Here is a 20,856-nt window from a genome sequence, read left to right on the forward strand (position 1 = left end):
ATTTATAACTAAATTTAATCAATAAATAACTAAAATAACAATTTCACTTACTTATTTATTTGAAAAAGTTACTTAATATTTTCAATTTGATTTTGTTATTTTTATTTTAGTTAGTATAATTTCATTATAAAGTTAATCAATTAATAGGTTGATATTGCAATTTTTAAATATTATACTATATTCTCATAGTTTGAACAATGTAAATTCGGAGACATTGAAATTTAAAAATATTGAATCTAATAACAATTTAACAATCTTATCAACTCTTTGCACTCTTTTTTTTTTAAGACAATTGCTAATATTTTATTAGTGTTAAATTTGAAGAGCTTTCGTTTAAAATAGAGTGAACCTAAACACTCGTAAATTTTGACGGGACATTGCGCATAGGCCATGAGGACGTTTTCAAATTTTTTGGATCCTCAAATACATGCAATTAAGGTGAACGACTTTGACAACAGCCATTCAGAATTGTAGCCGTATTCCAACTCTAAAGAACGAAGTATTTAGGGAACATTGCCCCATTTCCAACTCTAAAGAACGAGGTATTTGGTGAACATCGCCCCACTTCCTGGGTTGGACCATTAGATAAAGACAGCGTTCAGAGCAGGGGGACAACCAGAGAATCATGAAAACCAAAGCCAAAGAAGCTATGAAGGGTCCAAGAGGCCGAGAGGAGAAGCCGGCTCCAGAAGGAGAAGCCCAAGCTCTTAATCAGGATAAGTTGGAGATCTCACAGGACATCGCAAGGGTTTTAAACATTGTCATTTGAAGGGAATTCTAAGGGTTTTAACCATTGGCATTTGAATTGATAGAGATATTCCAGGTAAAGCTTTTCTGCTTTTTATTTTTTTGTCAGTTTCATTTTTATTGGTTTTTGGCATGGTCAGTGATTTTATAAGGAATTTTGCTCTGCAACAGGTGAATGCAAAGAAGAGGGTTCACCATCGTGGAAGAAGGTGAAACGAGGAGGGTTTGTGCAAGTCTGAGGGATCAGCCTCATTCTTCGTCTGGAATCAGGTTGGTATACATTTGTCATTTTCTTTCTATGTATGCATTCTGTCATTACCTATTTTTCGACACGGAAAAAGAAAACAACTAGGTAAATCCCCGTAAGATAATGAGGTTAATATTTAGAAATCTGATGTCATCTTGTGGTTGATAGTATGAACTAGGTATATATTCTTTCATTAATACAGAAAAGAAAACGGCTAGTTAACCCCGTAAGGTACTGTGGTTAATATTTAGAAATCCGAAATCATCCAGTGGTTAATATCCAGAGCTAGCTAGATGATTACGTTGGCCAGTCATGGTATAGTTTTTTTAAGCTGTGGTGGTGCCTTTATTTTTCTATTCATATAAAATCAAGTTGATCCATATACATCAGCTTGGTGGCCTCAACTTGCCCATATGGGAAACCAAGTCTGTTGGCCACCTGAGATTATGATAGGCCATCCAATAGCAAAAATTAATAAGTCTTTCAATCCACGTTAAGTAAACCTCACAACAGAAGTCACTAATCAAGTTCCAACCTAACATAAGACTATTGAAAAGAAAATGCTATCCTAAAAAAGAAGCAGACTGTAAACTACATGAATTAATCCTTTCAGTCTTCATTGTCACAATCCACCTTTGCCGGTGCTACTGCCGAGTCCCACGGTGCTGGAGATAGCTTCTTCAGTTGTTGCTGGATTTCATCCCGTTTGCTGTCCTGCATAATCATGATGATTTGCAGGTTTTTCATATCTTTCTTTATATTTGGCATACCTTGGGCGATTTCAGCCATTTCGCCCGCCACCTGCTCCAGCGCCCTGGCAAGTAAGCGCTTCAACACCCAATACACGTGCAAGGCTTGCTTGTAGAGTGTCATCCTCCCTCTGGTGTGCCTTGGGTCGAGTATGATGTTCCCCATTCCTCCATCTCAGGCTCAGAGTCTCCTTCCATGACATTGTCTTCCATTTCCAGAATGAGCTGAAGAATGTCAGCGTCTGTTCCTTCTTTGTATGAACAGGCTGCCTCTTTGATCGCTGTCCTCATGGTTTTCCTGCTACGCCTCTGATATACTGGTGTGGAGGTCGTCGGGTTGTTTCTGCCTGGCTGGCTTTGCTGCCCTCTTCCTTCGTGACCTCTTCCTCTGCCCATGCTAGCCATCTTTCCCTCTATAGCCTCCTGTTGACAGTGATCAACATCAAAAGTTAGTTTATCAGAAATTACATTTATCCCCAACGCCTACATATCCTTGTCACTGGGCTTGCCCTCCCCACTCCGGTTTCTCCCGGTGGTCTGGATGCTCCTTGGTCTCTCTTCCCTTGGGCTAAACATGGGCGGGCCCTCAGTTGTCCTATCCCCCACCCAGATTGCATGCTTAACTCCCTCAGGCGGCCCCTTTGCCCAGCTCTCACAATACCTCGGCAAGCCATTGCTCTGGTTCTCGTGCTTCCTTACCATACATACCTCTACCCCAATCTGAATCGCCTCTTCCTTTGAATTTCCCATTTTACCCCCCTTCGCCACCTTACTATGCGTGACAGGGTGAATCGCGGGCTTGTTTAGACACAGCCTTCCCTCAGCGATTCCTAGCTCTCCCCCCTCCTCCATCATGCTATGAATGGTCGTAAGAGATGCAGGAATTAAGACTAAGAAAACATACCCGAACTTTCGCTCGACCGCTGAAGGATCAAACGCCCGCTCAACTCCTTTCTCCACCTTCCTTCGTTGCATACTGATCTCTCTTTCCCCCTCAACCACCCTCATTAACCCTCTCCCACCTGTCCTACGTCCCATCCCACTTCCGCCATTGTTTCCTCCTTCCTCCTCCCCCTTTCTCCTGTCACCTCGTCGCCTCGGAATTCCCTCAGGCATGCATGCTGCCACCACGTCCCTTTGAATTATTATGAGGGTAGTTGGTGGCCGGCTTGGCCAACCTCTCCCCTGTGCTGTCCTTCTGGTCGTACTCCCCACTTCCCTCACCCCGATCAGGGGAGTCATGGTATAACTTTTAATTATAATTTTACTTTTGTATTAGTAGTGTTGTGCATACAGCCGTTCATGCTGGTATTTTGTAGTTAGTTGTTTCTAGTTTTGTATTTTTTGTTTGTTTCACATCGTGTTTTAACTATTAGCTTTGGGGGCCTAAATGATTGAATTTAATTAGTAGGTTGAATTTAGTTGGGCAGTAGATTGAATATAGGGGCTTCAATGTTTTACATTATAGCCAGCTATTTATAGCTTCGTTCTTTGTTTCATATTCTTGTGTGTAAAGATCACCAGTTTTAGGCAGGTCAATGTAAACTGCTCTTATGCTAGAGGTATCTAGTAATTTGGGAGAGTTGCAGGTATAAGGAGACCTGCACAAATAATGTAACACTAGGAAGGACCGTAACCCTGTTCAACCATAAGTGGTTTGTCTTATGTCTATAGTCAATGAATGATTTGTTTTTTCTAATTTGTTAAATTAGCTTGTCTGATTTATAATTTGGGCTCTATTGTTAGACTAGGATTGTTAACATCGTCACATTATGTTTCAATCATTAAATTTTGGAGCTGAATTTAATTTATGCTAGATTTAATTTGTAGACTGAATTTAGTTAGATGGTATATTGAATATAGGGGCCTTGATGATTTTCCACAGTTTGTACACGTAGAACAAATTTTCAGTCATTTTTTTCTTTAATAGAATGAAATTCAATATTGAAAGCATATTGATCCAAAATGGATCTTAAACCCTCTAAAATGTAAGTCTTCATATATGTTAAACTATCAGAAAACATTATCGCAGAGAAAAACACTAAGAATGGCTGAAAACAGAGCTAAGCGGAGGTTGAAGTAACATTGCACAGGAGCCGTTGGATCGGACAGGTCGACAACCCAGATTAAATCGGGATGTCGCATCGGGAGAGGCTAGCGGAGTATATCAGAGGCAACGCTAAGGGAAATGCGACTGCGATCAACGATACAACATGAGCCGTGGATCAAGCGCGCATATCAACAGTGGACATGAACGGAAACATATCACATCACAATTTTCTAAGAGGAGGACTTAACACGGGTTGCAGGCTTAAGCGATATGCGATGGCCGCATTATCACATCGCAATGAACCATGGGGCAAGGATCAGACCCATAGACTTTAACACTTGCAATGAGCACTTTGGTCATAGCTATCGGATTGGCGAAAGGAATGGACAGTTGTGATTGTATCGGCGATCAGAACGATTGGGGTGATCGGAGATCAGGGATCGGGAGCGCAACAGAGCAAAGAACCGTTGAAGCAGCGATACTACCGATGTGTCGATAGCCGATGAGGTTGATCGGAGCAATCAGAGATCGAGAGCGCAATAGAGCAAGGGACCATTGAGGTAGCGATACCGCCGATGCACCGAGAGCTGATGGGGCCGATCGGAGCAATCGAGGATCGCAGATTGATGAATCACAATGCCAAGGGACCATGAACTGAGCGAAAGGTGATATGCGACATGCCCGAACCCGATGATTTTATAAATGCGGGTTTAATGTTTTTGAGTTCCAGATTAAAGCATTGCGATCAGGTTTTTCCGTGTATTTCATGTATTTTTGTGTATTATTGAAAATGCTCTGTATCAGGACTTTATCACACAGAAAGGCCAGACGGTCAGGTTACCTGCAGCCGCCGGTCCTTTTCGACTGTAAAACTATTTCTATTATGAATATTGCTCCACGCTGTAAGCATTATCCTTGTAACAGAGAACATGTCATAAAGACCAGCAGAGAGAGATGAAGCGACAGAGAGCAGAAAAGACAGAGCCAGAAGAGAAATGGTAGGACATTCCAAAGGATCCTTGGGAGGCAGCGTTACTTTCTGGGCTCGAGAATCTCGAGCGAAAGCTCTATATATGTATCCCATTGTTGTATTGAGAAAAGGGCAGGGGAAGGAAAACTGATAACTGTAATTTCCCATTATATGAAGACATAATATAGAGGTCAGCACTGAAGGCTTGGACCAGGAGACGTAGCCAGGAAGTCTGGTGAACTCCTTGATTATTTGTTGTGTTGATGTGTTGAAATTTTATGTTTTCTAATTATTAAATGTCTGTATTATTCGCAATCTTTTCTATCCATTGCACTAAATAATATAGGCATTCCTGCAAACGAGTCTGTAATACCTTTATTTTCAATTTTAAGATCATTTCAGATCAAGTGGTATCAGAGCATTTGATTTTGGTTTTGTTAAGGTTAAACAAGATTGTGCTGGATTTTGAATGCTAACTAGATTAAAGCTCAGACTAGGAGAAGGAGAACTTGTTGAGGCTAATCTAGAGATTGGAAGAGTCTATTCTCAGAGGAGAATGGCAGAAGAAGCTCCATTGGGATCAGAATCTCAATTTATAGAAAGTTTTATGACAATCCGAGCTATATGGTGGAAGAGATGTATTTGGAGTTTAAGAAGGGTTGAGGTGAAAGCACTGCAACAAGCAAACCAGACAAAGGAGCAGAGGAACCTTTTCTAGTTGCCCCTCCAGAAGGCAAAGGGAAAGGGGAAATGCCTCCTCCACCATCTCCTCCATCATCACCTTCATCATCCTCATCATCTTCTTCGCATAACACTAGCTCTTCTAAGAAGAAGAAGAAAACTTTGTTAATCAAATTAGATGTGAAGTTTGATTTGCCAATTTATGATGGAGAAATCAATGCAAAAAAGCTAGATAATTGAATAAGACAAATTGATGTATATTGCAGGTACAGAACATTGATTTAGAAAGGAAGAAGATTCAGCTGGCTAGCCTTTGACTCGGAGGAACTGCACTAGTATGGTGGGAAGGCAAGACACAAGCTGATCTGCAAAAACATGGTAAAACCATTTCTACCTGGAATGAATTTGTTTCTGCTATCAAAAAGCAATTCTATCCTTTAGCTTACATGCAGCAGGCAATGATGAGTTAGCAAACTCTTCGCCAGTTGAAGGGTCAAAGTGTACAAAGTTATACTCAGGAATTCAGAAAGAGAGCTTTAACTCTAGGTATATCATTAGATTCACCTGAGACTTTATTGAATTATATAGGTGGTCTTTATAGCTATTTAATGCATACTATTCTCATGTTTAATCCCACTATCTTAGATGATGTATCAGTTCAAGCCACACATCTAGAAGCTAAACGTAAGAATGTAAACCCAGAGGTTGGGGGATCATCTAAATATTCTGTAAGCAAGAGCAAAGAAAAGAAGAAATTGAAATGGAAGGAGAGGAAAGCAAACACTGTAAAGAAGGATAAATCTTCATGCACTCATTGCAAGAAAGGACAAAATGAGGCACACTGCTGGTTTTTGCATCTAGAACAGAAAGGTAAGAAGTTTGGTGGTAAGGAGAGAAAGAATGCTGCTGCTATTCAGTAGGACTTGGGATAAGATTCAGGCGATGAAACAACAGTTACAGCCACAGGTATTAAAGGTAAAGATTCTGAAGCATCCACAAGTAATTCTGCACAATTTGTTGATAATGAAAGTAATGACAGGGAAAGAAATGAACTTTTTCGTATTAGAGTAATTTCCAAGCATAATAAGATTGATACTTTATTTGATAGTGGATCACAAGTAAATTTGATTTTTGAAACAATTGTAAAGAAGTTGGAATTACAAACAAAACCTCATGAGAAGCCATATCCATTAGGTTTGGTGTGTGATAAAATGAAGCTACAAGTAACGAGACAATGCAAACTTAGGTTTGCTATTAGATCAACATTTGTAGACGAAGTTGAGTTAGATATAGTTCCATTGGATTTATGTGGTATTGTTTTGGGAAATCCATACTTATGATAGAAAAGCTATTTTCTATAGAGTTGAGAATAAGTATCAACTTACTAAAAATGGAATAGAATACATTGTAAGAGCTCATAAACTCAAAGGTAACTACTCTCTCATAAATTCAGGGCAGATGAAAAGAATTGTGAATTCAAGTAAGCAATTTTTACTAATGGTTGTAAAGGCAAAGGATCCTAAAAAATCCAATGCATTTGAAGGCTGTGATTCTAAACAGAAAGATGATTTAGTTAAAGTTGTTTTAGAATATGATGTTCTATTTCAAGAACCTAAAGGTCTGCCACCCAAGCGAGAAATAGTACATGATATTTATTTGCAGCAAGATGCTCCATTACCTAACATTGGAATGTATAGGTTGTCAGCTTTAGAGAATGCAGAGATAAAGAAGCAGGTACAGGAGTTGCTCAATAAAGGGTTTATATGACCAAGCACATCACCATGTGGATCTCCAATCGTGCTGGTGAGAAAGAAAGATGGTTCGTGGAGAATGCACATTTATTATAGAGCACTAAATAAAATAACGATCAAGAATCGTTATCCTCTTCCTTGTATTGATGATTTATTAGATCAATTAAAAGAAGCAGTTTACTTTTCTAAGTTAGACTTGTGAAGTGGTTATCATCAGGTCAGAGTTGCAGAACATGATGCATGGAAGACTGCTTTCAAGACAAAGCAAGGATTGTATGAATGGTTGGTTATGCCTTTTGGCTTAACTTATGCTCCTGCTACATTTATGAGAGTTATGAATGATGTACTTAGACCATTTATTGATGACTTTGTAATTATTTATTTAGATGACATTCTTGTTTTTAGTAAGACATGGGAAGACCATGTAAAGCATGTAAAGCAGACTTTAGATGTTTTGAAAAGAGAAAATCTCTATGTAAAACTGTCAAAATGTGAATTTGGCAGAACATCCTTAAATTATTTGGGTTATATTGTAGGGGGTGGTGAATTGAAGATAGATCCCTCTAAGGTTGAAGTCATTGTGAACTGGCCTAAACCCAAATCTGCTACAGAGGTTAGGGGTAGGGGCAACACAATACTAGAGAAAGTTTATTGCTAACTTTTCTTTGATTGCAGCTCCATTATATGCTTTAACAGGATTGAAACAGGTGTTTTAGTGGGGAGGCAAATAACAGAAAGCCTTCGACACCTTAAAAGAAAAAATCAGTACAACACCAGTACTAGCACTGCCAGATCTTCAACATCCATTTGAGATTGAGACAGATGCCAATGACTATGCCATGGGAGCAGTGTTGATGCAACACGGAAAACCCATATGCTATCATTGTGAGACATTTACTTCTGCAGTAGTTAATTATCCCACATATGACAAAGAATTGTATGCATTAGCACAAAGTGTGAAAAAGTGGAAACATTACCTAATGGGTAAAGAAACAATCATACATACAGATCATCAACCACTTATTATTTGCACTCACAAACTAAATTGCAGCAATCAAGACATTATAGGTGGATGGATTTTCTACAACAATTTCATCTTGTCATCAGATATAAGAAGGGCATACACAATAAGGTTGCAGACATGTTATCAAGACCAATCATAAATGCATCTACTATACTTAAGCATAACTCAGTAATGCATGAAAGTTACATTGAACAATATGTTCAAGATGTAGATTTTAAAGATGTATATGCAACTTTAAGTCATGGCAAGCAAGTAGAAGAATTGGATTATTATGTAAAGGACTAACTCTTATATCATTTGGGAAATTTATGCATTCCGCAAACTGAAAGAGTTAACATAATCCGAGAAGCACATACTTCTCTCATATCAGGTCATTTTGGTGTAAGTAAAACAGTTGCACAAATGCAAAGGTTCTGTTATTGGCTAAGAATGCATGAGACAGTTTCTAGATATATCAAAGGGTGTACTATGTGTGCTACAAGCAAGCCCAATAATAGGAAATTAGGCTTGTACACTCCACTTCCAATTAGGATTTTGTTGGGGGATTGCCAAAATCTATGAAAGGTCATGATTATTTGTATGTTGTCGTGGATAGGTTCAGTGAAATGTGTATTTCAATACCATGTAACAAGCAGGGTACAGCGGAACAAATAACGAAGTTGTTCTTTCAGAATGTATGGGTTCATTTTGGGTTACCCACTTCTATTGTATCTGATCGAGATTCTCGATTTGTTGGGAAGTTTTGGTCAAATCTATGGGAGTTGATGGACACCAAGTTGAAAAAGAGCACAAAATTTCATCCACAAACAGATGGTCAGACAGAAGTGGTCAACATGACAGTGATTCAGTTGCTCAGAGGTTATTGCAGCAAACATCCCAAACTTTGGGATGAACATTTGTGTTATGTGCAACATGCTTACAATCGTGCCAAGCACTCTCCTACTCAAAGATCTCCTTTTGAGACTTGTTTTGGTTTTATACCAAAGTCTCCCTTGGATTTTGTCTTTGGTAAAGACATAGCAGTTGATGGACACAGTGATGTGGACAAAGCAACCAAGTTCATTGAACAAATCCATGAAATTCACTAGGCAGTACAAGAACAACTGGAAAGAAGTCAAGCCAAGTACAAGGTGAGACATGACAAGCATCGAGTTGAGCATAGTTTTCAAGTTGGTGATCAAGTCTGGTTGTAATCAGCAAAGACAAAATGCAAGGTGAAGGTAAGAAGCTAAAACCAATAAGGTATGGACCTTTCAAGATACTTGATAAAATTGGTGAAAATGCTTTTTGCCTTGATTTGCTAGCTTATATGCAGATCTATTCAGTCGTTAATGCAGAAAACTTGAGATTGTATGAACCTTCATTGATTGAAGATCCTGAAGAGCAAAGTCAGTTGCCTTCTATTGGGGATTTGTTACCTGAGTATCTCAATGAGTTACACGAGGACATAGTTTTAGATAGGAAGGTAAGAACTACGCGTCAAGGGGATGTTGAGTACCTGAGAGTAGGACTCAAAGGTTCAAATCCGAGCAAGGCACGATGGATAGAAATTAGACAAGTGAGGGAACTGTATCCTCACTTGATCGATGCCTAAAAACCAACTTTTGGTGGTCCAAAAGATTTTCAGTGGGAAGGCGTGATCCAAAATGGATCTTAAACCCTCTAAAAATGTAAGTCTTCATATATGTTAAACCATCATAAAACATTATTGCAAAGAAAAACACTAAGAATGGCGGAAAACAGAGCTAAGCGGAGGTTGAAGTAACATTGCACAGGAGCCGTTGTATCGGACAGATCGACGACCCAGATTAAATCGGGATATCGCATCGGGAGAGGCCAACGGAGTATATCGGAGGCAACCCTAAGGGAAATGCAACTGCGATCAGCAATACAATGTGAGCCATTGATCAAGCATGTAGATCAACGATGGACATGAACGGAAACATATCACATCGCAATTCTCTAAGAAGAGGACTTAACACAGGTTGCAGGCTTAAGCGATATGCGATGGCCATATCATCGCATCGCAATGAACCATGGGGCAAGGACTAGACCCATAGACTTTAACACTTGTGATGAGCGCTTTCGTCATAGCGATTAGATCGACGAAAGGAATGGACGGTTGTGATTGAATTGGCGATCAGAACGATCAGGGTGATTGGAGATCGGGGATCGAGAGCGCAATAGAGGAAAGGACCATTGAAGTAGCGATATTGCCGATGCACCGATGAGGCTGATCGGAGTGATCGGGGATCGGGAGCGCAACAGAGCAAGGGACCATTGAGGTAGCGATACCGCCGATGCGTCGATAGCCGATGGGGCCGATCAGAGCAATCGGGGATCGCAGATCGACGAATCACAATGCCAAGGGACCATGCACTGAGTGAAAGGCGATATGTGACATGCCCGGACCCGACGATTTTATAAATGCAGGTTAATGTTTTTGAGTTTCGGCTTAAAGCATTGCGGTCAGGTTTTTCCGTGTATTTCATGTATTTCTGTGTATTATTGAAAATGCTCTGTTTCGGGACTTTATCACACAGAAAGGCCGGACGGTCGGGTTACCCGCGCCCACAGTCCCTTTCGACTGTAAAACTGTTTCTATTATGAATATTGCTCCACGTTGTAAGCATTATCCCTATAACAGAGAACGTGTCATAAAGACCAGCAGAGAGAGATGAAGCGATAAAGAGCAGAAAAGACAGAGCCAGAAGAGAAACGGCAGGGCATTCCAAAGGATCCTTGGGAGGCAGCGTTACTTGGGCTCGAGAATCTCGAGCGAAAGCTCTATATATGTATCCCATTGTTGTATTCAGAAAAGGGCAGGGGAAGGAAAACTGATAACTGTAACTTCCCATTATATGAAGGCATAATATAGAGGTCAACACTGAAGGCTTGGACCAGGAGACGTAGCTAGGAAGTCTGGTGAACTCCTTGATTATTTGCTGTGTTGATGTGTTAAAATGTTATGTTTTCTAATTATTAAATGTCTGTATTGTTCACGATCTTTTCGATCCATTGGATTAAATAATATAGGCATTCCTGCACATGAGTCTGTAATACCTTTATTTTCTATTTTAAGATCATTTCACATCACATACATTGCTAAGAAAGTTGTTAAGTTTGTGACACAGGATCTTAAATTGCCCCTCAGCCAGCAAGTTGGCCAAACAGATCCATAGTGTCTACTTTGAATCTTCTTTTAAAAACATAAACTGCTGAAATGATTGTAAAGGTCATGTTTCTAAATCATTTATTTTCTAGCAGGTTGGCCAAGTCAACTCATAGGGTCCATTTACTTTGTGATATTAGATTTAATTGATGATCCTGGTCTATTAAATAAATTTTGTCCTCTAAATATTGAAGCTGGTGTTGCACTAGTGCAGGAACAGATATAATTTCAGCCAATAGTTAAAGCCTTAAAAATAATTGGGTTTTATATCAGTTAGCCATTAATAATGTAGAACCAAAAAAATCCATGAAAATACTGTTTTTGTTCACTTCTTGTTCATGCATATTAGCCATCTCATTGTCATCTATCCTTTTTTATTTTATTTAAAAACATTTAATGATGCACCCTACCCTCGAGCTGGCAGGCAACGGTGAGTTATCCTCATGCTTCACGAAGAGCTTGAAACACAATTGGCTTATGAAGAGTGAACATGTCGCTAACGGGATTTGAACTTGGGTGGGAACAAAAACAATTCTTCCTTGCAAATACTCTATCTATCCCAATTGACAAAATGTCATCAATCTTACTGTTTGTGTTACTTCTTGTTCATACATATTAGCCCATCCCAATGTCATCTATCATTTTTTAAATTTTATTTTAAAACATTTATTGATGCACCCTACCCTCCAGCTCATAGGCAATGGTGAGATATCCTCATGGTTCACAAAGAGCGTCAACCACAGTTGGCTTATGAAGAGTGAACGTGTCACTAACAAGTTTTAAACTTGGGTGGGAACAATAACAATTCTTCCTATCAAACACTTGAGCCATCCTAACTAACAAAATACCATCAATCTTATTGCCTGATTGTTCATATTTAAGATGAAAATTCTATATTAAAACTGAATGGAGATAAAACAACCATTGTTCCCCTTTTTCTCTTAGCTTTTCCTTTCTCAATTGTGAACCCGCACTTATCTCATTGAGCTTTTGTGGATCCTCTCTTTGGTCTATTTTGAGTCCTCTTGCTCAAGAGACCTTGTTCCTCTCCTTTTGAGGACGTTGTCTCCTTGCCCTCCACCTCCTCTGTGTGCCACATTCCTTCTGGCCCCTCTCTCGTTTAGTTGTCATTGTTATTGCCTAAAATTTTCCTATGCTGACTCCCTTGTCAGTTGTGGTACTCTTTTTTCCCTTTCCTTGATGTGTTGGATCCTGTAGTCCAATTTTCATTACTTGGCCTTTTCCTTGTGAGCATTCCTTGTTACTCCCTGCCTTGCTTTCTTTTTAGTGTTTTTCCCTTTTGTTAGGAAATCCCTTACGACAACTTGCTGCTCCCTTTTTATTTTTATTTTTTAATTTTTATGAGTCTTTTGGATGATAGCAACTTGGTAGCCTCCTCCTACTTGTAGTATTGCACCTTTTGCTCATGAAGGTTATTTTTTGGCTAGATTTACATCCTCTTGTCACTAGTGCTGGTTTGTAAGCTTGTTGCATTTTATTTTGCTGTGTCACCTTTGTCGGGTCTCTTATTTTTGCTTTGCTTTGCATTTTACTCTCTTGTTTTCATCTTTGTTTTATATGAATGGTTCCTTTAGTGATGGAATAGCTTGGTTAGCATCCTCCTTTGGTCCTATTAGATTTTCTAAATGATTGTCAACAGACTTAGCACTAAAAGAATTCCTAAATTACTAGATCCTTGAAACCTGAAAGGCACACACAACTGCAATTATTGCTAAAGCCTAAAATATACAAGCATATACTGCAAAAATCTTAGAGAAGGAACTCATGGGTTTGTCTCAAACCTCTCTACTGTTCTTAAGCAGGAAGAAAAATATAATTGCAGAATGCTTGCTAAATCATTGTTAAAAGTAAAAGAACACAAGAACTCAGTAGATCGACTGTGAAGACTTGTTATTGCTTGCTCATTATTCTGCAACGAAATCTGCTACTGGAAAACAACTTGCTCATTATTCTGCAATGAAATCTGCTACAGGAAAACAACAACAAACTAAATTCAATGTTTTCCATTAAAAAACTGAAGAATAAACCTACATCCCTACCTTCTTTCTTACAGATTGAGAAGAAGAGTAGGTACAATGAATTTGGACACATGCACAACAATGCCTCAACTCTAGATGATCTGAGGCATGTAAGCATGCACCCTACCTACTAGACTGAATCTAACTAACTAAACTTATACTTGAGCTAATAATTAGAAAACTGCCAAATAAAAATAAAGTTAACACATGCAACTGCACACGCCATCTTTTACTGAACTGAGAAACAACTTGCAAACTAACACATGCTGTTAATTTTCCTTAGGGATATATTGTTCTTTGCTTTGATAATTGCATTACGTCATTTATACATAAAATTCACCCCACAGTATTATAACATCATTACATCATGTGCAATTATGTAGAAAGAACAATATCAACAACAATGCAGTGGAACATAAAGTAACAACAGAAGAAAAGAAAGTACACATAGAGACACCAGGATTGGTTGCAGACCAGGGTAAAACCCCACAAGGGGGAAATCCCAGAATTCAATTCTTCTTCTTCTATTAGATTTCATCAATTGTTCAGCTGAGATACAAAGTACATCCATGGAGAAATACATCTTTACAACAGACCATCTAGGGCCTACCCAGGTCAGTTCATGACTTTGTTTGTGAACTGACATTCGATAAATCAAGAGTGTTGTAATCATGTCGGGGCAATATCTTCATTACAAACATAACAATACTGTCATCAAGAAGATAGGTCATTAGATTACTGTAAGGTTTTATTGTCATTAGGGTTTCACTTGAGGTTTCTGCATATGTTTTAGAAACGTTGTAAGACTATAATATATACATGAAGCCATTATATGTCATAATACTGCCCATCATTGAGGTCATACCAATACATTAATACAATGTCATATGCTTTGCACACTATGCCATACGAAAACTGATACATGATGTTAGTGAACTGTAAAGGTAATAATGCCACTAACCTACTAATTGAACTACAAACCCTTACTGTTCCATGCATATATTATACTGCTGATTCATAACTCAGAGAGACTATGTAATAGATTAGTGCCATTATCATTAAGATAATTGAGATCCAATACGTAAATGCCATATACCATTTCTTATGTGCCAAAAGAGACCATATGATCTATGCCATGCGTACGTATGTGTTGAGCCAAACAGAGAGTGATGAATGTCAAACCATGGATATGTTGAAAAGTGTAACTAGGTTCAGTCTTCATAATGACATATGTAATTGATGAAAAGAAGAAAAATAAAATTATTATTGTAATGCTTGTCTCACGGGTTTCATGCGAAAGGAATTTTATTTTTAGTGATGGCTCCTATTAAGAGCCTTTAGGATTTGTCCTCTAGTCATAAAAGTCAATTTGAGTCTATGTCATGTATGAAGGACCCTTCTTGGGCATATTACATTTTGTATGAGTCATTAGATAAGTATAAATAGCCCTCCAAGACAAACGCGAGTATCTTCCTTCAAGTCAGCTTCAAAAGGAATAATATTATCTCTCCAAATGACACGACCTAGCTGGATGAAAATTTGGCTTATTATGAGGATGTAACAACTATAAATAGGGCAGCCTGTCCACATTTCATAGTAAAAATTTCTGTGAAGCTCTGAAGTTCATAAGTGCCGCGAAGATTAACGAAAGGGTCAAGGAAGGCAACCTATAACCAACAAGTAAAAGAAGAAGAAGATCGAACCAATTTTAGATATGTTTTGGGCTCTATCTTGTCACATGTGCGAAGTAAAGAGGAAACTTCTGTTGCAGAAGTAATCGAGGGTATTGCTGAAGGATTAAAGGTTGGGAAGGTCACTTAAGAAGCTGAACTTATCAAGCCGAAGTATGTGAGGAAGTCTCCCCTCCAAGCGAAGTGATGGTAAGGTGTAGAAGTTAGTTATCATACTTATCACATGTTGCAATTAGGGTTGAAATGCAGTGCAGGTCTGAAGCAGAAGGAAGCCGAGATTGAAGGGTAGCTGAAAAGAAGGAAGAAGCAGAAGTTTGACTAGTATTGACTTGGGAACAAAGAGCAATGGAAGGGAACTTGTGTCTTGGTCTTGGAGAGGAAAATAGGTCAAGGGTCTTGGTCTTGGTATTCGTCAATTGGAATCTCTATAAGAAGAAGAATTTGTTTGGGTTTTCCTCTCAAAGAGTGAGAGGTTTTGGCCCTGGATGATAGCCTACATTCTGTGTCTCTTGTCTCTTTATGTTTATGCATTGGTAGCTGTTTGATGAAGAAGAACACTATAATAACATAAGTAAAAGAAGATCCTAATATAAGAAGTAAAAAGCATTCACAAGCAGTTATCTAAGAAGAGAAATCACCTAATACTTGATGCCCTAGATTTCTCAACAGGATAGAGCCAAACTAGGATGCAACTATAACGTGATGTCATGACAAATCTATAGTGTGAATGTGTTAATTTTGAGTTAACATGTCCTTATTATGATACAACTACTTCAAAGATTCATATAGCCCATTTTTCATTAACAATTACATAAGATTCACTGTAACTCAAGAAAGAACATAGAAGACAAGCCAAGACAAGAGTACACAAGATATGGCTTACGCCAACGAAAAACCCCAAGATGGGGAAAACCCTTGATCAATTATTCTTATTATAGATCATCAAATGTTTAGAAGAGAGAGAGAGAGATAAAGTACAATGATTTAAAGTCAATACTGACTTGTCAATATGAAGATCTAGACATTACAACCCTTAAACAATGAGTGATCTACTCAAGACTGTAATCTCAACATGAATTGGATACAACTGAAAAGGTTAAGTCTGGTTAGGGCTGTATACTGTCATCCATCCAAAACACTGATTTTGGTTGGGGCTGCATACTGTCATCCATACAAAATACTGAGACTGGTTAGGCCGCATAAGGTTCATTTTCATCCATCCAAAACACTTCTTCATAACTGCAACTGAGCTTCAGATGCAAGGAGCTTCCATTAGGGTTGGTCTTTGATAATGTAAGGCATCTCAACCTCCTTTACTTGGGCTATATATACAATGGTCCTTTCTCAAATAATAGGATAGTGATGTGGCCTCATAAGGAGAGGGCTTCTCCTTCATATTATCCACAAACAAGCCTAGAAACTAACTCGGCTTTTCACTCTTCTCCTTAACATGAATCTGTAATAGTAAAATAGCCCATACAAACTTGTCAAGGCTTGCTTCTGTCCATCAGAGAGAGTCTTGCCCCTAGAGCAGAAATTAACCCAGAAACAGACCATCCTTCGACCTCCTTGAAGATGTCGGCTGCCTCAGACATAGATCCAAGCCCTTTGACGATCTCAAAATGAGGGAGAAGGCTCTTCTATATATACAATTCGGTGGAGATTGTTGAAAAATGTGCAACAAGAAATGTTAAATTTAGAATGTGCTAAAAATAGAGCTTCTAAAAATAGCATGTCTAAAAATAGCAGTTTAGCCAGTGAGGTCATTGGCCACATTGGGTGAGAGGTGAAACTGCTAAAATAGAAAGTTCTAAAAATAGCATTTCTAGGTCCCTTCCTAATTATAGCAGTCCCTAGTCTATCTATAAGAAGTAAAATTAATTTTGGTCTTAACAACAGTTGGAAATATTAATTAATTAATTCAGTTGAGTTAATTAGTTAAGGAAATTCGAATTTGAAGTCTTTGTGAGCATGCACATGAGTTGTCCCACTGATTGAGGAATTTATCCTTAATTTCCTCCACTGATTGAGGGAATAAGTATGAGTTCTATAATGAGAGAATCAGTTGACTTAGTTCTAACTAGTCAAGTCTAGTTAGATTATTTTAACAAGTTGTTAAAATAATAAAATATAGTTTGTTAATGCTTGCATGCATGTGACAACTATTATTTTAGATAACTGAGAATTCACTCATGGATAACTGTTGCATGTCAGTTCTGTCAGAGACCTAGTTGAGATCAGATGTGGGACAGTGTACTATCAGATGCTTGACTATTTCTAGTAAGTAGTTTTTGCATGGTTGAGGAACTAGTGTCCTCAAGGATTGTGTAGTTGGACCATTGGTTAATTTGGTATGTTTGGAATTAATTTCATATGCTTTTGCTATTATTTCCTAAGCAAACTGTGCAAGGAAATAGGGATTGGACCATAGGTAAAGCCTTTATATACAAGGCTTGGTTGGTTCATGAGACATGTCTTCATATCTTCATAGTTCATTGAGAACTGAATAGCTTGAGAGCTAATTCTTTTTGTATTGTGAAGAGGATTTCCACTCATTGATAATACATGGATGGGGTTTTATGCTGGTGCTTTCCCCTGGTTATATCTTGTGTTATGTGTGATTATTTCTCTTGATCAGTTATGCATGTTTCTACTTGATGTTGCTCATGAATTCGATTATGCTTCCGCTTAATGTTTTGTAGAAGTAGAACAAGTATTATGCTTTAGGACATTGCATATATTAGTTTGTTCTACAAGTGAAATTTCTACATAGTATCAGAGCTAGCTGATTTGTAGAAAAATTCTACAAAATTCTACATGGTATCAGAGCACAGGTGATTAAGCAAGAACAATATACTAACAGGAGAAATTCGAAGTTTATTATTCGGGATATAGATCTCAAGTTCTTATCAATCTATTTCATCAATGGCGTTCTATGGTTTGAGGCTTGAGTATGCTCTTGATGGCAGCTCAAACTATATAGCTTGGAAGGATTGCATGGAGGCAGTTTTGGAAGATAATGGCCTTAAGGATTTCATTGATCAAGAAATTATTAAGCCTACTGACAAGACTGAGCAGGTGAAATGGAGGAAGTGTGTGGCTAGAGCTAGGAGAATTCTCTTGGAGGAAGTGTGAGATCACATTGTCTCAAGCCTCCATGGGAAGGAGGCTTCGCATCCAATGTGGAAAACATTGAAAGATTTATATTAGAATAGCAGTGACCAGAGGAAGCTGGCACTGAAGGACAAACTTTGAAAGATCAAGTGTGAAAGGGATGAGACGATCTCTATCTATCTGACCATGCTCATCACATGCAGGGATGAGCTTGCAAGTGTAGGGGTCGTGACATCAGATGAGGATATGGTGAGTCTAACACTCCTTGGCCTTCCTAAGAGCTGGCATAGCTACCAGGACTCGATGAATGGAAGGGAGAAACTGCCAGATTGGGAACGACTATGGTCGGATTTGATGTAGTAGGAGATCAGACGGAGCACCAGAGACAGTTCTTAATCCATGCATGATGAGGAGAACTATGCCTTAGGGAGTAAGGTGAAGAAGGGAAGGAGAAGGTTTCTCTTTCTGAATCCAGTTCTTCCAATGATGGGAAGAAGGTTGACAAATCGAAAGTGCGACGCTTTCGTTGTCATGAGGTGGGCCATAATGCTGCAAATTGTCCATGGAGGAAATCCAAGAAGGGATTCGGGGAAGGATCTGAAGGTGAGGCACTTGCTTCACAGTTTGAGTTGGATTTCACACTCTTCGCATGCATGGTTTCATCCATGGTGGGAAGTGGTTGGTTTCTTGAAAGTGGAGCTTCTTTCCACATGACCGGTGACAATAGTTTGTTTAGTACTTTGGAGGAGAAAGATCTCTAGATACTCATAGTGATGGGTAATGATGAGAAGTATAGTGTCTCAGGTGTAGGCACAGTTATTTAGAGGGAGCATGGATCTCGCCTTACCTTGACCGATGTCAAGTATGTACAAGGACTGAAGAGAAACTTGGTGTCGATCGCGATGCTGGAAGACAAAGGCTATGATGTAGTCTTCAGTAAGGGAAAGGTTTTCCTTAGACACATCATCACTAGACAGGTGAAGCAGATTGGTTCACGGGTCAAGAACCTGTATGCTCTTGAGGTTCAAGATGCATGCAAAGCCTTGAGCAGCAAGGCAACTGATGGAGACTTGGTGGTTGAGAGGGAGGGTATATTACCTCTCAACATGCAGAGCCAGAAGAAGTTTCAGATGATTGTGGAAGAGCCACGATTGGTGCAACAACTTCAGGATGTTGTGGAGTAGCCACAACAGGGAAAGCTGAGTGGAGATCGAGTAGAGACATCTACTCATGTAGAGACCTCCAGTAGGGGGAAACTTCGAGCCAAGTGGGCTGAAGGATCACATGTAGCCATACCTCCAGGTAGGAGGTGGGGTGATGTGGAGTGATTGTCCCAAGGAGGTGGGGCAAGATCCTTGAGGTACCCAACCTCTTGGATGAGACCTCGCTACAGGAGCCTCGATGTTGAGTATCAGGAACTGACTGATTGGGTAGAGACAGATGTGGATGGAGTGGCAGAGAGAGCGACAGTGCAGGAAATCCCAAGACAACGCATAGTTAGCAGGCTGCAACAATGCGAGAGGCACAAGTGTTTTGAACAGTGCTAGGTGGCACAGAGAGGTGTGCAATGGTGCGAGATGCATGGAGATGTTGCAGTAGCACAAATGTCAGAGAAGGAGCACTCTTCAGCAGTAGGTAGAGCTTCAACATCAGAGTATGTTCCAAGCTCTTGGATGAGACCTCGCTACAGGAGCCTCGATGTTGAGTATCAGGAACTGATTGATTGGGTAGAGACAGATGTGGATGGAGTGGCAGAGAGAGCGACAGTGCAGGAAATCCCAAGGCAACGCATATTTAGCAGGCTGCAGCAATGCGAGAGGCACAAGTGTTTTGAACAGTGCTAGGTGGCACAGAGAGGTGTGCAATGGTGCGAGATGCATGGAGATTTTGCAGTAGCACAGATGTCAGAGAGGGAGCACTCTTCAGCAGTAGGTAGAGCTTCAATATCAGAGTATGTTCCGAGCCCAACAGAGTGGTCAGTTGGGAGTGTTTTTGTTCCAAGTGTTGTTGGAGCAAGTGGACCGGGTAGATGTGTTGCATGCAGAACATTCCAGAGTTACAGGATCGGGTTCGAGAGAAAGCCTTTCTTGTTGAGAGGGAGTGTTGAAAAATGTGCAACAAGAAATGTTAAATTTAGAATGTGTTAAAAATAGACTTTCTAAAAATAGCATGTCTAAAAATAGCAGTTTGGCCAGTGAGGTCATTGGCCACATTGGGTGAGAGGTGAAATTGCTAAAATAGAAAGTTCTAAAAATAGCATTTCTGGGTCTCTTCCTATTTATAGCAGTCCCTAGTCTATCTATAAGAAGTGAAATTAATTTTGGTCTTAACAGCAGTTGGAAATATTAATTAATTAATTCAGTTGAGTTAATTAGTTAAGGAAATTCGAATTTGAAGTCTTTGTGAGCATGCACATGAGTTGTCTCATTGATTGAGGAATTTATCCTTAATTTCCTCCACTGATTGAGGAAATAAGTATGAGTTCTATAATGAGAAAATCAGTTGACTTAGTTCTAACTAGTCAAGTCCAGTTAGATTATTTTAACAAGTTGTTAAAATAATAAAATATAGTTTGTTAATGCTTGCATGCATGTGACAACTATTATTTTAGATAACTGAGA

General features: G+C 39.2%; 1 long non-coding RNA gene across 1 annotated transcript in view; it reads left to right on the plus strand.

The window, feature by feature from the left end:
- The first annotated feature begins 598 nt into the window (after window positions 1-598).
- Window positions 599-20,856, plus strand: part of LOC149261198 (uncharacterized) — a 49,032-nt gene continuing 28,774 nt past the window's right edge. The window contains exons 1-2 of the long non-coding RNA XR_016248408.1: window positions 599-823; window positions 919-1,017. This is a non-coding gene — a long non-coding RNA (uncharacterized LOC149261198). The remainder of the gene's footprint in view (window positions 824-918; window positions 1,018-20,856) is intronic.

Source organism: Pinus tabuliformis, chromosome 6, assembly GCF_031772625.1.
Source record: "Pinus tabuliformis cultivar Carrire ecotype Pingquan chromosome 6, CPIR1, whole genome shotgun sequence".
NCBI classification, from domain to species: Eukaryota; Viridiplantae; Streptophyta; class Pinopsida; order Pinales; family Pinaceae; genus Pinus; species Pinus tabuliformis.